At 41.1% G+C, this 18,214-nt stretch overlaps 1 protein-coding gene across 4 annotated transcripts in view; it reads right to left on the bottom strand.

Annotated features, from left to right (window-relative positions):
- Positions 1 to 18,214, bottom strand: part of TATDN3 (TatD DNase domain containing 3) — a 599,941-nt gene that overhangs the window by 468,190 nt on the left and 113,537 nt on the right. The gene's annotated exons all lie outside the window — the stretch shown is intronic.

The raw sequence follows: 18,214 nt of genomic DNA, 5'->3' as shown, positions 1-18,214 counted from the left end.
CAGCCAACACTTTTTTCCCCAATACACCTCCAACATTTGCTATCCATCTGAGGAAAAATCCTTTGGAGTCTACTTGGGGTATAAAAAAATCTATGCAAACACTTCCAGGCAAAGATCCTAAATCTTCTAGACTTTGTTGCATATTTGGGAGATATACATATATCCCCCCATTTTCTCTTTGTGAATTGCTTATCCAGTCTCCCTTTCCAATCCTTTCTAAGCTCTTCTGATTGATTCTTATAGTTATCATACAATATTTTATATGCTTTACTAATTATTCCTTTTTTAACGGCAGCTTCTGTTCTAGAGTCTATAAAAATCTTTACCGGTGCTGGTCTTTCATTTAAGACCCCCATATTTATTTCCCTTCACCTATACTCTGATATCAATCTTTGATAAGGAAGGCAATCGCTAACTTGCAGTCCAAATAAATGCTTGGCATCTTTCCATTCTGTTACCTTTCCCTTTCTAGTTATTTGCTCCCAGTGCCTTGGTTCCTTTGCCAGTTTTCTCCAATAAATTCCAGTCCCAATTGTCTATTGTCTGTGTCCCTAACTGCAGTCATCTCTATTGGCAGAATCTCTTTTCTCTGTTCCCATGCTGGTTTAGTTCTTAAAATACTCCCTGCTATTTTCTGAACATAATATTCTGTATGACTGTTGTCATTCTCCTTGAGTCAGCATCCAAAATCCTAGTCTCTCCTTGTTTCTTGAGCTTCCCCTGTATCATCATCCCTTTCCACTTTAAATTATAGTTTTCTGCTTGTGCTATGTATAAGAGCCTTAACTGTGTTGCTCTAAAATACCCCCTCAAACTGGGTAATCTTAGTCTGCCTTGTTGGATTGGAAGAATCAGTTTATACCACTTGACCTTTGCCATCATCCCCTCATAGATAAACTCCTTCCTTTATTTTTCCATTGCTATCCACAGTTTCTCCTGTGGTTGATAAAAAATTGCCTGACCTGTGTATAACATTAAAGGGACTAAAAATATTTTAACTGCTTGTATCTTACTATCCATATCCATATAACAAAACCTCCAGTCTCTCAGTTTTGGATTATCTTCTGTTTAGTGTCTTCTTACATATCCTTAGTTACCACAACACATTCATTTCTAATCCATACTCCCAAATACTTCATTTTATCATGCTCCCATAAATATGAATATTGTTGGACCAATTCATGTGTGGATACATAATTTACCACTATCGTCTCTGTTTTAGCTTCATTAATTTTGTATCCTGAAAAGATTTTAAACTGTCTTAAACTGTTCCACAAAACTGTATTGTCCTTTTCTAGTTTTGTCATGTATAAAGTAATAAAACAATATCATCTGCAAATAGAGCCAGCTTTTCTTTGCCAATGGTTCTAAATATAATACAAACAACAAAGGGAAAAGAGAACACCCTTGCCTGGTTCCTCTACTCAAGGAAAAATTATCAGAGAGGACCCACCCACTTAAATTTTTGCCTTTTAATTTATGAGCCCTCATATATACTCCTAAACAACCTTATAACTGTATCAGGGAAAGCAAATGCTTCCATTGCCCTGCTCATGAAGTCCCAGTGTACTCTGTCAAATACTTTCTCTGTATCAAGACCCACCAACAACAGTGGTATTTTCTTACATTCTGCTTCTCTCTGGATCATCAATGCTCTGTTAATGTTGTCAAATGTTTGCCTCCCCTCCACAAAAAAAACCCAAAAAAAAAAACCACCACTCTACGTCTATCAATTTTGGTATCACTGTTGCCATTCTTGTAGCCATTACAAATATAAACACTTTATAATCATGGTTTACTACTGAAATGGACCTGTATGAAGCTGGATCCGATGGATCTTCACCCTCTTTAGATATTACAGCGACTACTGCTTTCTTCCAGAATGCTGGTACTTCTTCTCCTCTTAAAATACTGTTAAACAAAACCTTTCAGATCTTTATCAGTTTTTTCCATCCTAGCTTCCAAACTTTCACAGGAAAACCATCTATTCCTGGGGACTTTCCTGTAGATTGGTTATACATAATCATTTTTATCTCATCTCCTCCAATTCTGTTAGTAATTGAGCCTCATCTACCTCTAGCCTCGGCATATTTAATTCTTCCATAAAAATTTCCATTTGTACCTTTTTTTGATTTCCATATTTCTTTGCTTTATACAAACTTTTATACAATTTATGAAATATTTTTAATACTTCTACAGGATCTCTTGTTATCCTTCTTGTTACAGGCTCCTTAAGCTTGGTAACAGCCCTTTCCACTTTCTGTTGCCTGATTCTTGTGCAAAAAGTTCTTGTGCTCTACAATTATTATCAAAAAACATTTGCTTAACAGCAATCTTTCTAAACTCATGCATATTATCAAGGTAATCCCTTATTTTCTGTTTAGCATTCTGCAGTTTCTCCTCTTCTTGTTGTGACAGATTCCCCCCTATTTTGCAATACTTTAATATTTGTCAGTCCCTCTAAGTAATTCTTATTACTTCTTAACCACATCTCATTTTCCTTTATTTCCACCATAGCTTTAAACTCCACTTTATTTTTATCCAACTCCCTAGTTATATTTTCAGACGAAAGTTCTATCTTCTGTAATAGAACCTAAATTATTTCTAAAACCCATTCCTGAAATTTCTCTCTTTTCAGCAGACAGGTGGGAAAGCGCCAGTGTCTCATTTTTATTTCATTACCTTGCATTTTTATTTTAGTTATTATTGGCGCATGATCTGAAATAATTATTGGGTGTGTTTCAAGACCTTCAATTAAATGCACATTTTCCTGTGAGATATAAATTCTATCAAGCCTAGCCCGGTTTTTGGATCTTGGAAACGTGATTTTTTATTCTTGTGTTCATTACTATAATGAGTGCACTACTAAATCTCTAATGCCAAAAGACCAACTGCAAAACGGCCATAGTCAAAAGGCCTAATGTTGAAAACCTGGCAGCGTATACGGCTGAAACAAAATATATTGTATATGTCAGTATATAAAACATAACGAAACAGCAGATGTCAGTAATGCCAGTTTGTTATCTTTCAACACTATAAAACTTGACAACAATAAGTCAAGTTAAAGAAGGCCATTCTGACCTAAAATCTACCCTGACCTCACATGACAATATCCCAGTACTGTTTCAATGTATTGTTATGAAGTTTCAGAAGACCCTCTGCTAACCTCATTTTTATATTGTTTTGTACAGCTTAATTCATTTCGAGAAAGTAGACTAGAGAATCTCAAATATGGGCATGCCTCTTAGAGCATGTAAAATATGCATCTTTTGCTGTAGCATATAAAATGACAGATGACACTACCTTTCCTGGCAAAGAGCATTTTTGGTTCTCATTTCTTTAGAACACACAAATAATATTTTTCTGATACACAGTGAGTTTGTCAGTATGGCAAATGCAGGACATCCAAACAGCTATGTAAGACTACTGTTGGACCACAACAATAAAGCTCAGTTTCTCTGTAGCACTAAAAAGTATTATAGCAAATTTCTTAGAATAATAGATCATGGTCATCCAATACAAAATCCATTTAGTTGGTTGCCCCAGCTGTAAGAAAGACACACTTTTTTTCTTCTTGTAATACTGCCCCATGAGTCTAAGCAGAGATTGGAGGGGTCATAATTCTAGTGACAAAAAAAATCTCTATTCAGGAAAATAAATTGGATTTTAACTTCTAATGTGATGACAACTCAATAAAGTAGGATTTAGGCCATTAATGCATTCAGACTACTGAGAAGAACATCACACCAGCACTCCTAATGAAAACAAAGTCTAATGCAAATTGCCTGACTTTGCAGCAAAGGCACACAAACTAAAGTCACCGGGGGTCCTTCACTGAAAGACTATACCTTGGTCCCTCTTTGAGATTTCACTTCATATTACTCAGCTACATCTGACATAATGAGAACTTAGTACACAACTATTCTGGTCATCAGAGGTTTAATATACTCTAAGTGGAAACCAGGCATAATGCCAGACTGTGACAACAAAAACTCTCTGTAATACTGGATGCCAGACTGTGACAATAAAGGTCCTCTGTAATGCTGGATTTACTGGCTGTATATAAGAGGTCATATGTCAGCTCTCTGAAGGTAGATCAGAAAAAGAAAAACAGAAACTTCTAACCAGATACTCGGGTACAAAAATATATACATTATGACCAAATGGAATGTGCCATTTTGAGAGAGTGTGAATGACTCACATAAATATAAAGGCTATGTTGCTGTTTGACAAACATTGTCCCTGCCCAATAAACCATATCAATAATCATTCAGATTCAGATGCTGTTAACTGCCATTTGTTTCATGTATCACCAGTGGCCAAAATGATACAAACATTCTCTACAGTTCTGATGTCTCAATGAGAAGAAAATGAAAAAAAAAAAAAAACAGCACCCCACCCCAATGTCAACTGCCATAAAAATATGAGCTATATTTGTGCTGTTGGCAGCATGTATTGTTACCGCTGCCCAAAGATCTAGCTGGTTTTCTTCCAGGAAAAAGTAAAAGAACAATAAATCACAGCACTGTACTTAAACTTAGAGCTTTCAGACACTAGGCTTAGGCCACACCTTATACCAAGCCACAGCAATGATCAATTTAATGTGATTAGCCTCAGAATGTCCTTTGCCTTCTTCCAGCAGTTGCTGCATCCCATAGTTTTCAACCTTTCATCTCCAAAATATGGAAAACAACACAGAACTACCTCTAATAATATGGAACAAAAGGCAAAATATAGAAAATGTACTAACAACTTCATCTAGGAAGCTTACAACATGGTTAATAAAATAAATATTTCCACAGAATTACAGTTATTTTGAGGAACTAATACAGTTCAATATTATTTTTATTGGCTATTTGTTAAAAAACTCATAACAATTAACATGGTACATATTCAGTGTGAAATACCATGGAACATGGAAGTTTTAACACTTAAATTTATACTCTGAAAAACATTGCTGTAATGAGGTACAACTGAGAGTTATGTCTCTTTTCCATCTCCAAAAATGACAGCCCCTTCCTGCTACCAGTCATGACAGCCAAAAATAGTAGAGAAATTAGATACAGCAATGTATTTCAAATCACAGCATCATTGCTGATGGTGCTGCTATAGGGAACCCCCTCACATTGTTTAACCTCTTAGCTCAAGAACCAGGAACAAAGCCAAAAAATAATAGCAGACAAAGGCCCAAAATCAGGAACACATTTTAAATATTGGTTTTATATACATAGAAAGCTCCTATTACAACAGGTTTGCATTAGTAAGCATTTTCTGAAGGGTTTGAAGACTGAAACTCACAAGTCTGTCATTATTTAATGACTTCAGTCCACAACAATTTAACAGAAAGCCACAAATTTTACAAGGAACAGTCCAAATCACTTTACCTGAACAAAATGCAGGTTTTTACAAGGAAGAGATCACAAATATGAGGAAAAATCGAGGACAATTGAGAACTAAGCCCTCTGCACACATGTACAGATGATAATAAATTACAGCCACTTGTATGACAATACACCTCAGAAATCTGCTTAAGATAAAGTGAATGGTGAATGAATAAATTCAAAATGAATTAATAAATAATGGCCCAGAAATATATTTCATCTTTCTGTTGGAAGAACCTTGCAGTGCAAACCATTGCAATTGCCCTCTGCCCTCTTAACTTCTCTGCTCAGGAATTAGAGACAAAAGCCCAAAACTGTGAGCAGATTTTAAATGTTTCTTCTATATATACTTAGAAGGTTTTAGAACAATAGGCTTTGCATTAACAAGCTTTTTTGAAGGATATGAACACTGAAACTCATATGCCTGTCATCAGACTTTTTAACTGTCCCTATTTTAGGGAATATTCATATTTCAGGCCTGATTTATCCCTGACAACATGGCCCTATTTTTGGAGGTATGTTCCTATTTTCAAACTTTATGTACTTCTTCACATGATTTTCTCAGTCCCCCTCATCACACGTATTTTTTTGAAGCTGTCTAATACACAGAAAACAACACTGCATGACCAACATACTACTGGCAATAATAACTTAAAGAAAGTTGTCACACATCTTACATCTCCCTTTTTCTGAAGGAAAAATAAATGACCTTATGTGATAGAAGTTTCTAATATGATACATTGAAATCTATAGATTTTACACTCTATCTTTGATCATGTGCTTATACTATTCCAGCATTTTGTCACGCTCCATTTTTTAAATATATTTTTCTGAGTAGTATCTCACATTCCTGCTAGAAGTGGGAAGAGTTATATACTATTTGATATTCAAATTTGATGCTAATTAGATATTCAGATTTTTGGCTGAATGCACCTACTTTGAAATGGTCTTTGTTCCTACTTTCAGTGTCTGCAGGTGGAGAAGTATGCCTGCCATTATTTAGTGACTAAAATCCACAACAACTTGTCAGGAAGGTACAAATTATACAAGAAACAAATGAAAATAGCTTTCAACTTCTTTGTTCAAGAATTTTGGACAAAGCCAAAAACAACGGGGGAACACATTTTAAATATTATTTTATCTATTCGTTAACCAGGAAAACCTACCGGACAAAGTGTTTTTTTCCAAAGGAACTGTCTGGTTAAGTGACTTGTTCAAAATCATATAGTAGGCAAAGGGAGGTAGTTCAAACCCTGTACTTCTGACCGTAGGAAGCAATTCATTAACTGCTCAGAGCCTTAAGTGACAGTCAACTCTAATTAATATTAAATGTTAACAAAAAAAAGGTACTGCACTGATTTTCTGAACTATAAAAACTATATAATGACTGACACTATTGATTTGACTGTAATCCTCAGCAGTTTACCAGAAAAAATGCAGTTAATGAGGGACAGGGCATAAATATGAGGTGAAATCAGAAATGTTATAAAAAATCAAAGCCAAATAGGAGACAGAGTACTATAGCACATGTAAAAGATTAACAGAACAACAGGTTTTGCAGCAACATGCATTTTCTGAACAAGTACTAAAAAACTTTAATGACTAGTATTACTGACTGCAAAATCCTTAGTGGTTTATCAGAAAATTAGGAAGTTAACCAAGATCTAGCAGTTAGTGCTGAGAACTGAATTAAGACTTTACTCTCTTTAATGAGCTGCTTCCTAACTCAAGGGTACAGAATTTCACCCTTTCTACCTCAAGTTGCCTGCTGTGTTACTTTCAGCAAGTCACTTAACCAGACGGTGCCCCTGGGTTGAGTGTTTACCATTTGGACCTAAAACGTATAAAGGTATTGGGTCTGACTCTTTCTAATTCCATTTGTCTTCTGTGTGACTTTGAGTAAGTCTGCTCCTGGGTTGGGCTTAAAAAAGCATAAAAACAACTATATGACTTGCTCCTGGGCTGGGATTAAAAAAGTATAAATACAACTATATACATGTTTTGAAGGCAAATCACTGGTATGATGGTCTACAGCTATGGACAAATTTGGAGGAACATACTTGTAAATGTCTATAGACACATACAAAATTGCTTACACATCCATGTAAAACTGAGGTATTAGATCAATATACATTAGTATGCCTCCACTACACAACCTGGAGTCAGGAGTTAACAGAAGCACAATGTGACAAGCCAGGAAGTACAAGCATATTAAATAAAAAATATATAAATATATGTATATGGTATTTTTTACCGATGTGCACTATTTTACCCCTGGGGTATGGGTCCCAGTGTGTTCTAGTGCAGCCCCTTCTCTGTCAATATACACAGTTAGTAGGGGGGGACGAGTAACTCTGACCACCATTATGCATTCAGTACACAAACTCACATACCTGCTAATTCCAGAAAGCTGTTATTAAATGCTCCACTCTTCTTAAAGTACAGTTGTGTACACTTACCATAAATGTAGATTTTTGAGTGTATTTACTGTTGCAGTCATTACATTTGGGTAATCTGCTTGCAGGTAGCCCTCAGTCGGCCTGATTAACAAAGTCTTGGGTCCTGCGTCGGTTGCTGTCCCTTCTTCCATGACGTCAGATCATCAGGGGTATAAAACATGCAGCCGACGGCATTACATCAATTTTTCTTGCCCCAGATGTCAGGTGCCCCCCTAATGGGAAGCAATTAAATATAAAGATACAAATATATACCTCCAACAAAAAAGCAAATACGCCAAAAAGGTTGTTAAGCATAGTAAAGGAAAGTAGAGGTATAAAGTACAGTTTTGTACCTACCATAAATGTAGATGTTCGAGTGCTAATACAGCTGCAGTCATAACAGATGGGTTCTCCTGCTGTCAGGCGGGTCCTCGGTCGGCCGAATTCCAAAGTCTAGGTCCGGCGTCGGTTGTTGTCGCATCTTCCCTGACGTCAGTGCGACAGGGGTATAAAGGAACCAGCTGACGCCATTTTCTTCAGTTTTTCTTGCCCCAGATGTCAGGTGCCCCCAGAAGGAAGGCAATACATACATTTGTGTAATAAAGCAATGCAATATAATCAAAATACAGTAGTTGCAAGCAAATACACCATAAATAAATACCCCAATCAGATTGTATGAGGAGGTGTTAGCCAATAGGCCTGCCCCAAGAGGGGAAGGAGGGAGGGGAAACCTGGACTGCAGCTGTATTAGCACTCGAACATCTACATTTATGGTAGGTACAAAACTGTACTATGTTCATCGTGCATACAGCTGCAGTCATAACAGATGGGTAGAATCCCAAAGCTAAGAAAGGGGTGGTAGGCACTAGGTGGAACTAGGAGGAGCCAGGATGCCCTGCAAGACTGCAGTGGCAAAGCCTGCTCTAGTTTTGGAGTACAATGGTAGGTGGTAGTGCTTGGAGAAGGTATGCACAGAACTCCAAGTGGCTGCTTCCAAAATATCTTTGGTAGGAGGTTGGAGGAAAGCTGCAGAGGTAGCTGTGGCCCTTGTGGAGTGAGATCTGATGCCTGTAGGTACAGTTTTGCCATGAAAAGAATAGCAAAAACGTATGCAGTGGGCTATCCATTTTGAGATTGTCTGTGGATGTCCAAGGAATGTAGTAATCTCTCCCCTTTGTTTTGAGGATTAGGATAAAAGGTAGGTAAGTGTATGGCCTAATTCAAAGCTACCCTGGATACCACTTTAGGCATAAAGGATGGGTTGGTTTGTAAGGAAACTCTGTCCTGATGGAAGATGATAAAAGTCTGCACAGCCATGAGAGCTTGTAGTTCTGAAACTCTATGAGCTGAGGTAATAGCCAGAAGGAAAGCTGTTTTTCCAGGACAAATATTGCAAATCTGATGAGGCAGCTGGCTCAAAGGGAGGCAAGGTCAGTTTTTCCAGAATGAAGTTGAGATCCCAAGCAGGTATTGGTTGCTTCCTTGGGGGTCTTAGATTCTTAGCCCCTCTGAGGAACTGTCTTAAGAGAGGGTGAGAGAATAAGGGTGGATCAGTGTTGTATTCTGCAGAAATGGCTGAGGCATGGATTTTGATGGAGGAGAATGAAAGTCCACTGCTTAGCAGCTCAGCTAGATACTGTAGTATTTGAGGTAAATTCAGTTTTCTAGGATCCTGACCCTTTTTCTCATTCCAAACACAAAACCGTTTCCATTTTGCGGAGTAAGCTTTTCTAGTTGACAGCCTTCTGGCCTCCAAAATGACATCCTGCACCTCCTTAGAAAGTAGGGTCTGTTGTGATGCTAAGGAATCTTCCATGTGGCTAGATTGAGTGTTTTTAGCTGGCTGTGAAGAGTTTTGAAGCTGTGCTGAGTCAGGAGAAGAGGCATTAGAGGCAGGGTCCATGGTGGGGAATGCATCAGGCTCCTCAGGAGTGGGTACCAGTGTTGTCTTGGCCAGTCTGGAGCAATGAGAATCATCTTTGGTCTGTCTGCTCTGGTTTTCAGTAGTACTTTGGGCAGCAGAGGAAGAGGTGGGAAGGCATAAACTGCCATTGATGTCCAACTGAAAGAGAGAGCGTCCACTCTCCATGCCTTTGGATGGAAAATCCTTGAGCAGAATTTTGTCAATTGGTGATTTTTGTGGAAGGCAAAGAGATCTAGGTCTGGCCTTCCCCATGCTTGGATTATTTCTGTAAAAACTTTTGGATGCAACTTCCATTCGTGTGGATCTGTCATATTTCTGCTTAGGTTGTCTGCCAGCATGTTTTCCTTGCCTGGCAGGTACTGTGCTTGTAGCTTGATTTGTAAGTCCATGGCCCTGTTCCAAAGTGACATGGCCAGTCTGCATAGGGGGTAGGAATGCGTTCCTCCCTGCTTGTTTATGTACCACATAACTGTGGTGTTGTCCGTTCTTATCAATGGTTGACCTGGTTTCAGAAGGTCTTTGAAAGCTATGATAGCATTTATTACTGCTAGCATTTCCTTTTGAATGATGTGAAGTTGCTTTTCTTTTTGGGACCATTTGCCCTGAATGCACCGATCTGTCATGTGCGCCCCCCAGGCGTAGTCCAAGGCGTCTGTTGTGATGACTTGATTTTCTTGAGGCTTGCTGAATGGAAGACCTGTGTTTGTTTGGCATGCTTGAGCCCACCACAGAAATTCCTTTTGTAGACATGGAATTAGTGGTATTATTGTTTCCAAACTGTGGCTGTGTTGAGACCATAGGTTTTTCAGGTACCATTGAAGTTTCCTCATATGCAGCTTTGCACATGGGATTAGTAAGATGCAAGATGCCATGAATCCCAGAGCCTGCAGGATTTTCCTTGCAGTCAGCCTGGTGCAATTTGCTAGTGCTCTGAAGTATTGAGTTAGTTGCCCCTGCTTCTCTGGCGTGAGGTAGGCCATCTGGGTGTTTGTGTCCAAGTTGGCACCCAGGAAAATTATCTTTCGAGAGGGTATTAGCCTTGATTTCTTTTTGTTGACTGTGTATCCCAGAGAGTTCAACAACATTATTACATAAGCCAGATGTTTCAGAAGAATGTGCTTGCTGTCCGCTTGGATCAGGCAGTCGTCCAAATAAGGGTATATTTGTTTCCCTTGAAGTCTGCAGTAGGCAATTACTGATGCCAGGCATTTCGTGAATACTCTGGGCGCAGTAGATAAGCCAAAGGGCAATGCAGAGAATTGATAATGGGTTGAACCTGTAAGAAATCTGAGGTATCTTCTGCAACTTTGTCTGATTGGGACATGCAGGTATGCCTCCTTGGGGTCCAATGTTACCAGCCAAGACTCCTTGCCCAGCATGGGAAGAAGCTGCTGTAGAGTGAGCATCTTGAATTTTGGAACGAGTAGAAATGTGTTTAGGATGGATAGGTCCAAAATAGGTCTCCAATCTTTTCTCTTCCTTGGTACCAGGAATAGTCTGGAATAAAAACCTTGACCTTGTTCGTGCGTAGGTACCTCTTGAATCGCTTTCATGTCTATGAGATCTGTAATTTGCTTTTGTGCCTCCGCCCTTTGATTGTGTGGCAGGTTTGGCATGCCTCTCCTTTTTGGAAGGGTGTGAAAATGGAATCTGTAGCCTCTGTTTATAATGTCCAGGATCCATTTGTCTTTTGTGACAATATGCCAATTTTTTGAAAATAATGCCAGTTTTCCTCCTAAGGGTGCTGCCATTTGAGCCTTGCTTGGCATGCAAAGGGGAAAGTCATTGGGCTTGCTTTCTGAATGGCTGCGAACTATCCTCACCACCTCTTTGTGTAGGAGCTTGCCATTGCCTGCCTCTAAACGATCCTTGAGATTGTCCTCTGCCCGTCGGGTGCCTGCATCTACCTCTTTGGGGTCTGTCCGTGGCTGGAAAGGACCAATTTTTGGAAGGCCAATTTCTACTGAAACGTGGGGGTTGTACCTGTAGAAAATCTTTCACAGTTTGCATTGATTTAGCCTTTTCCTCCATTTTCCTTAATACCTTCTCAGCATTAGCACCAAATAATACATCCTTTTGTAGAGGGGCATCTAGTAATTTAGCTTTGACATGATCAGGCAAGGTTTGTTCCTTGAGCCAGGCATGTCTACATATGACCGATCCTGTAACAGCAGCTCTACATGAGGCCTCTAGAGCATCAAAACCACATTGTAAGGTATGCTTACCCACTTGTTCTGCACTATGCATCAAATCCTGCAACTCCTTCAAGTCTGGTTGTTCAGGTTGTGACATTTTACTTTTCAATTGTGATAACAAAAACTGTTGGTATTTTAGCATATGGAACTGACAGTTTAAGGCCCTCATGGATAAGGTAGCCGAGGTATATACCTTCTTTCCCCACCTTTCTAAGGATCTGGAATCCCTCTCGGAAGGTAATGGATTTTTAGCAGTGGAGGCCTTAATTCCCTTGGGGCCCTGTGAGATGGTTTCTGGGTCAGCAGCATGGCTTTTGTATAGAAATTGGTGTGAGTCAGGAACCCTGTAGTACCTGTCAGGCGCAGAGAATCCGGGTTAAGGCAGGCCTCCGAGTAAACATCATCTAGGATGTCCAAGACAGGAGGTATAGCCAGAGGCCTGTGCTGAGGTAGCAAGATAAATTCCCTAAGCCTTTTCTTGGAATCTGAATAATCTTGGCCTTCCCAGTGGAAGTGTTCCCTTAAGGTATGCAAAGTTTCCCCAAATGAGTAATCCTCTGGGGGGGATACAGAAGAAATAGACTCCTCTGCATCAGAGTCTTCAAAAGGGGAGTAAGAATGCTCCTGATCATCAGAATGCTCTGAAATAATGGAGCCCTGATCAGAGGAGGGGGATTCTTCCTCCACTCTGGGCCTTTTGTCCGGTGGGGGCTGAGAACCCCTGATAAGAGTAATTAAATCCTCAGCCATTTTAAGCATCTGTTTTTTAGGCATGGGGCCTGGGGATGGGCCCTGTGTAGCTTGTCTCTTAGAGTGCATGGCTACTTTAGACTTAGTAAAAGCCTTGATGGAAAAAGAAGAGGAAGGTCTGAAGACACCTCGAGTGGAGGTAGACCTGTCCACATTGTGAGGTTCAACGCCAAGAGTGGCTTCGGTATCAGTAGTCAGGGTGTGGGCCGAGGAGCCTGCGACCTCGGGCACAGGAGACACTGCCAATGAAGTGTCGTCAATAGTCAGGGGCTGCGTAGGTGCCTCGTTGAGAACTGGACCACGTGTAGTCGGCTTTGGCATGGTGTCGGTAGAGGCCGCGGACCTCGTGTGTCGGTCCTTATCTTTGCGTTTTTTAGACAAAACTGGAGTCGGAGTATCCGACAACATAATATAGTTAAATGTTTTTCCAAAATAATGCTGGGCAAACTCCGCCCGATGCTTAATAGTGTGTTTGTTGAATGTAGCACAAAAGCGACAGGCCGAGACGTCGTGGTCTGGGCCTAAACAAAGTATACAGAGGGAATGGAAATCCTTATGCAGTATTTGCTTCCCACATGAAATACAATTGTTAACTTTGTCTGACATCGGTCTGAGGCAAGAAAAGTTTCCCCAACGGGGTACTTAGCTTTCAAGAAGACTTCGGTTTCAAAATTTTCGTAATTTCAGGAGCTGGCCGACCAGCACTTGCGAACTGCTTCTGCTTCGGGCACCACGCAGCAAGAAAGACTGAAGAAAATGGCGTTGGCTGGTTCCTTTATACCCCTGTCGCACTGACGTCAGGGAAGATGCAACAACAACCGACGCCGGACCTAGACTTTGGAATTCGGCCGACCGAGGACCCACCTGACGGCAGGAGAACCCATCTGTTATGACTGCAGCTGTATGCATGATGAACATCCAAAAGAAGTTAGGGGGCTGGAGGGGGGGTAACCAGGACTGCAACAGTGAATACACTCGAACATCTACATTTATGGTAAGTGTACACAATTGTACTATGTTCTTCATGTTTCATTGTTGCAGTCATTACATTTGGGTAGATTCCCGAAGCTATGGTTGGGAGGAGGAATTTAGATAGCATTAGAGCCAGCTATAAGGCCCTGCAAGACTGCAGTGGCAAAGCCAGCTCTGGATTTAGAAAAAATTGGCAAATGATAATGCTTGGTGAAAATATGTACAGAACTCCAGGTAGCAGCTTCTAGGATGTCCCTGGTAGGGACGCCTCTGAGAAAGGCCGTAGAGGCAGATGCAGCCCTGGTGGAGTGAGGTCTGATCCCCTGGGGGATAGGTTTTCCATGGTGCTTATAGCAGAAATGAATGCAATGGCTTATCCACTTAGAAATGGTTTGTTTTGAAACAGCCTTCCCCTCTGCCCCTGCAGCAAGTGCCACCAGCAGTTGTTCAGATTTCCTTTGAGGTTTAGTCCTGTCCAAGTAGAATCTAAGTTGTTTGTGCACATCTAAGGAACGCAGTATCTGTTCCCCTTTATTCTGTGGATTAGGAAAGAAGGTTGACAAATGAATGGACTTTTTAAGAGCCACACTGGATACCACCTTGGGCATGAAGGATGGTTTGGTTCTGAGGGACACCCTGTCTGCATGAAAGATGATGAAAGGCTCCACTACCATAAGGTCCTGTAATTCAGATACCCTTCTAGCTGAAGTGATTGCTAAAAGGAAAGCTGTTTTCCAAGAAAGAAAATTTTACGTCTGCAGTAGCAGCTGGCTCAAAAGGAGGTAGAGTGAGTTTCTCCAGGGCAAAGTTAAGGTCCCAGGCTGTGGTTGGAGCTCTCCTAGGTGGTCTCAAAATTTTGGCCCCTTTGAGGAACTACTTGAGCAGCGGATGAGAGAAGAGAGGAGGTTCTGTGTTATAATGAGCTGAAACGGCAGAGGCGTGGATTTTAATGGAGGAAAAATACAGGTCCTTGTGAAGCATGTCAGTTAAGTATTGTAAAATCTGAGGTAAATTGGGTGCTGCTGTGCTCATCCCTTGAGATTGGTTCCAGGCACAAAATCTTTTCCATTTTTCAGCATAAGATTTTCTAGAACTAGGCCCCCTTGGCTCTAAAATGATAGCCATATCACAGGCTTACTGAGGGATGGTAAAGGAGAGATTATGTAATTAGCCAGGGTGCAAGGTTCAGTGTTAGAAGCTGAGGGTGCAGAATCTGGTTCTCCTGTTGAGACAACAGGGAAGGAGTGTAAGGCAGGTGCCATGGGGATAACTGTGACACACTGCGCAGGAGGGGGTACCAGTGTTGGCGTGGCCAGTCTGGAGCAATCAAAATTATCCTTGGTTTGTCCTGTTTGATTTTTAGTAGTACTTTGGAGAGCAGAGATAGAGGGGGGAAGGCATAGACTGATAGGTTTTTCCAGCTGAAGGACAGAGCATCCACTTTCCAGGCTTATTTGTGGGGAGTCCTTGTGCAAAATCTGTCCAATTGATAATTCTGGGGAGAGGCAAACAGGTCTATATCTGGGCTCCCCCATTTGCTTGTCAACATGTTGAAATTCCTTGGTTCCATTTTCCATTCGTATGGGTCCATGAGGTTTCTGCTTAGGCCGTCTGCCAGTGTATTTTAATTTTCCTGGCAGGAATTGCGGTTGTAGGTGCACTTGGTAGCTCAAGGCTGTGTTCCACAATGCTATGGCTAGTCTGCAGAGGGGTAAGAATGTGTACCTCCCCTGCTTGTTTATGTACCACATAACAGTGGTGTCGTCCGTCTTTACCATTAGTTGTCTTGGAAGAATGTAGTCCTTGAAGGCTGTCAGAGCATGCTGTACAGCTAACATTTCTTTTTGATTGATATGCAGGTGCATTTGCCCTGAATGCACTTCCCTGCCAGGTGAGCCCCCCATGTGTAGTCTGATGCATCTGTTGATAGGGTTTGGGTGGCAGAGGGTGGTGTGAAAGGTAGTCCCTTGTTTTGGTGGCAGGCCTCTGCCCACCAAAGTAACTCTAGGCGTAGGCAAGGTATGATAGGAATCACTGTTTCTAGATCCTGAGAATGTTGACACCATAGGCTTTTTAGATACTACCGTAGTTTCCTCATATGCAGTCTTGCATATGGAATTAGAAGAATGCATGAGGCCATGAACCCCAAGGCTTGCAGTATTTGTCTTGCAGATAGCAGGGTTTTTGTGGCCACTTGTTTGAAGTAGGTTGTCAAATGAATTTGTTTCTCTGGCGTGAGGTAAGCCATCTGGGAAGTTGTACTCAAGCTTGCTCCCAGGAATATAATTTGTTGACAGGGTACCAGGTGTGATTTCTTCTCGTTTATGGTGTACTCCAGACACATTAGAACCCTTTGTACAAAGGCCAGATGATTCAAAAGTATGTCCTGACTTTCTGCCTGAATTAGACAATTGTCCAGGTATGGGTATATTTGAATATTTCTTTGCCTGCAAAATGCAATAACTGGATCTAGGCACTTTGTGACTACCCTGGGTGCAGTAGATAAGCCAAAGGGCAGTGCAGAGAACTGATAGTGCGTGTAGCCTGCTTTGAAGCGTAGGTATCTTCTAGAAGATTCCCTGATTGGGATGTGCAGGTATGCTTCTTTTAAATCTAGATTTGCCAAACAGGCATCTTTGCCTAGCATAGGAAGTTATTGAAGAATCGGCATCTTGAATTTTGGAATCTCCAAAAAGGTGTTTAGAGTAGACATAGGACGCCATGAATTGTCTTTTCTGGGTACCAGGAAAAGTCTCGAGTAGAAACTTTGTCCCTTTTCCTCTTCTGGTACCAGCTGAATAGCCCCCATGCTTAACAGAGAAAGTACTTGTTTTTGGGCCTCTGCTCACTGATTTGGGGGTAGGTCTGGTCACCCGGTTGGTGTTGGCAACGTGTGGAAGTGAAATCTGTATCCCTGGGACACTATATTTAAAACCCATTTGTCCTGGGTAATGAGAGCCCAATTCTTTGCATGAAGAGCAATCTTTCCCCCCAAAGGGGCAGTCAGTTGATAAGTGCTTGGAAATTTTAAAAGGAAGTCATTGAGACAGTTTACCAAAGGGGGGAGTCTTCTTATTCCCAGATTTGGAAGTGGAGGCCCCCCACTGCTTAGTTCTGTGTGTCCCCTGGGATTGAAACCTAGGGTTTTTGTTGTGTCTGGGTTTGGCCTGAGAAGACCTGGAAGGGGCTGGAAAGGACCAATTCTTAGACAGCCAGTGCCTATTAAATATAGGAGGCTGAACTTGTAAAAAAATCTTTAACAGTTTGCATAGATTTAGCTTTACCTTCCATCTTTTTAAGAATTTCCTCAGCCTTGTTGCCAAACAGATGGTCCTGATTTAAAGAAGCATCCAACAATTTAGCTTTAACATGATCAGGCAAAGATTGCTCCTTAAGCCAAGCATGCCTTCTTAGCACAGAACCAGTAACAGCAGCCCTGCAAGAGGCCAAAACCACATTGCAAAGTATGTTTTCCAACTTGTTCAGCAGAATGCATTAAATCCTGTAATTCTTTATTTTCCACACAGTCAGGAATCAACAAAATTTTCTGTTTAAGCAGTTCAATAACATGTTGCTGATACTTTAACACATGAAACTGGCAGTTTAAAGCCCTAATGGCAAATGTTGCAGAAGTGTAAACCTTCTTACCCCATCTATTCAGTGCCCTGGAGTCTCTATCAGAAGGGGTACGATTTTTAGCAGTAGAAGTCTTAATTTCCTTAGGCCCCTGTGAAATAGTCTCTGGATCTGCAATATGATTTTTAAAAAGGAACTTGTGGGACTCAGGGACCCTGTAGTATCGGTCAGGTTTTCTGGGAGCAGGAGGCAGGGAATCAGGGGCCAAACTAGATTCCGAACAGGAGTAATAGCTAAAGGCCTATGTTGAGGTAGGAGAAGGAAATCCCTAAGCCTCTTTTTTGAATCAGAAAAATCCTGGCTTTCCTAGTGGAAATGCTCCCTTAGAGTATGTAAGGTTTCCCCAAAAGAAAAATCCTCAAGAGGGAAAGCAGACGGAATGGAGTTCTCTGCATCAGAATCTTCATAAGTAGATAAGGGCAAATTCAGATCTTCAGAAGAATCAGAAAAAACAGAATCCTGATCAGAAAATTCATAATCAGCTTCAGTCCTAGGCCTCTTAGAAGGGGGGTGGGGTTGTCTACCCCTGATTAGAGTTATTAGATCTAAAGCCATTCTTATCATTTGTTTTTAGGCACAGAGGCCTGAGCTTGTGGCCTGGGTGTTGGGGTTTTTTTTTTTTAGGCATGGATCGAGATTTAGGCCCAAGTAAAGAAGGAGGCACCGGTTTAATATGCAATCTGTAGGCCTGAATACACCTTCAGGAGCCGGTGCCTGCACAGTGGCTCTGGACCCATCCAAGGTAGAGACATCCGCGGGTTCCATAGTTGAAGCATCTCGTGACATACCAGACTCCGAATGGGTCTCAGTAGAGGCCTGAGAATCAGAAGTAGCGGGTATCAGGGGCTGCGAAAGCACCTCACTGAGTACTGGCGAACTGGCGACTGGCTTAGGAGAAGCATCATCAGCAGTTTTGGA

The sequence above is a fragment of the Protopterus annectens genome, chromosome 1.part2 (assembly GCF_019279795.1).
Source record: "Protopterus annectens isolate FY-2018-M chromosome 1.part2, PAN1.0, whole genome shotgun sequence".
NCBI lineage: Eukaryota > Metazoa > Chordata > Ceratodontiformes > Protopteridae > Protopterus > Protopterus annectens.
Note: the sequence above shows the minus strand (reverse complement) of the source record. Positions and strands in the feature narration are given on the sequence as shown.